Below are 2,131 nucleotides of genomic sequence, written 5' to 3' on the forward strand. Positions count from 1 at the left end.
AAGAAAGAAGGAAAAGACCAAAATGGATGTCAGAAGAGACTGTGAAACTTGCTGTACAGCATAGAGACACAAAAGCAAATGGAAGAAGTGTAGCGGTACAGAGCCGAATAGGCAGTTTCAAAGGTCAGCTCAAGAAGACAAAGTCAAATATTATAATGAAATTTGCAATGACCTGGAGTTAGAAAACCAAAAGCGAAGAACATGCTTAGCATTTCTCAAGCTGAGAGAACTGAAGGAAAAATTCAAACCTCAATTTGCAGGGTTGAAGGATTCTATGGGCAAATAATGATGCAGAAATCATAAAGAGAAGATGGAAGGAATACACAGAGTCACTGTACCAAAAGAAATGATCGATGTTCAACCATTTTAAGAGGTTACATATTATCAAGAGCCAACAATCCTGAAGGAAGTAGTCCAAAGTGCATCAAAGTCATTGGCAAAGAACAAGTCAATGGGAATTGGTGGAATACAAATTGAAATCTTTCAACAAACTGATGTAGCCCTGGAGGCACTCACTCATCTATGCCAAGAAATTCGGAAGACAACTACATGGCCAACTGACTGTAAGAGATCAGTATTTATTCCCTTTCCAAAGAAAGGTGACCCAGCAGAATGCAGATATCATTGGACAACATCTTTGATATCCCATGCGAGTTACGTTTTACTAAAGTTTTACCATAAATGGCAGTAGTCATACATTGAAAGAGAACATCCAGAAGTTCAAGTCAGATTCAGAAGATGATATCTTGGCTGAAAGCAGACAATACCAAAAATGTTTACTTTGCTTCACTGACTATGAAAAGACTTTCGATTGTGTGGATCATGACAAACTATGGACAATATTGCAGAGAATGTGTATTCTGGAACACTTAATTGTGCTCATGAGGAAGCTGTATATAGACCAATAGGCAGTTGTTCCAACAGAACAAGGGAATTGCAAATGGCTTAAAATTAGGAAAGGTGTGCACCAGGGTTATGTTCTTTCTCCATACTTATTCAATCTGTATGCTGAAAATATAACCTGAGAAACTATATTATATCAAGAAAACTGTTACATCCAAATTGAAGGAAGACTCAATACCAACTTGCAATATGCAGATGGTACAACCTTGCTTGTTGAAAGCTAAGAGGACTTAAAATACTTATTGACGAAGATCAAAGACTACAGCCTTCTGTATGGGTTGCATCTCAGTGTAAAGAAAACAAAAGTCCTCATCAATGGACCAATGAATAACATCCATATAAATGGAGAAAAGATTGAAGTTGTCAAAAACTTCATTTTACTCAGATCAACTATCAACACTCATGGAAGCAGCAGTCAAGAAATCAAATGACATATTTCATTGGGCAGATCTACTCCACAAGATCTCTGTAAAGTGAAGAGCAAAGATGTCAGTTTGAGGACTAAGGCACTCCTGACCCAAGCCATGCTATCTTCAATTACCTCATATCCATGTTAAAGTTGACAGTGAATACAAAAGACCATAGAAGAATTGACACTTTTGAGTTATGGTGTGGAAGGAAAATATTGAAAGCACCATGCACTGCCAAAAGAATAAATTGATCTGTGTTGGAAGAAGTATAGCCAGAGTGCTCCTTGGAAGCCAGGATGGCCAAACCTTGTCTCTCATACTTCAGACATACTGTCAAGAGGGACCAGTAACTGGAGAAGGATATCCTGTTTGGTCAGAGAAATAGATGATACTTCCCAGTGAGATGGATTGGCACAGTGGTTTGTAGGGGAGTCAAAAGTTTTACATGGGTTTTTGGTTCCACAGGAGTAGATACTCTTAGCTGCTACATTGTTTAAGGATCAACTGTATATATAACAATAATTATTGTTTAAAATGGTATACTACAAAAGGTAGTTAATTTGGACTTCCGGAAAAAGATGGTGGATCGAGTAGAAGTGTAGTGATGAGCTCTGCCGAGAACACAAAATACAGGACCAAGAAGGCTCAGGGAATGGTTCTAGTACTCTGAACCACATATAAAGGAATATTTAGAAGGTTGGAAGACTTACAGCTGGGGAGCTTATGGCAGAAGCAAGAAATCCATTGCTTCCTGGTTCAGGACACTCAGCTGCTCCAGGAGCCACCATTTTGTGTGGGGCCAAGTGGGGAAAGGATCA

The sequence above is a fragment of the Chrysochloris asiatica genome, unplaced genomic scaffold (genome assembly GCF_000296735.1).
Source record: "Chrysochloris asiatica unplaced genomic scaffold, ChrAsi1.0 scaffold00376, whole genome shotgun sequence".
Taxonomy (NCBI): Eukaryota; Metazoa; Chordata; class Mammalia; order Afrosoricida; family Chrysochloridae; genus Chrysochloris; species Chrysochloris asiatica.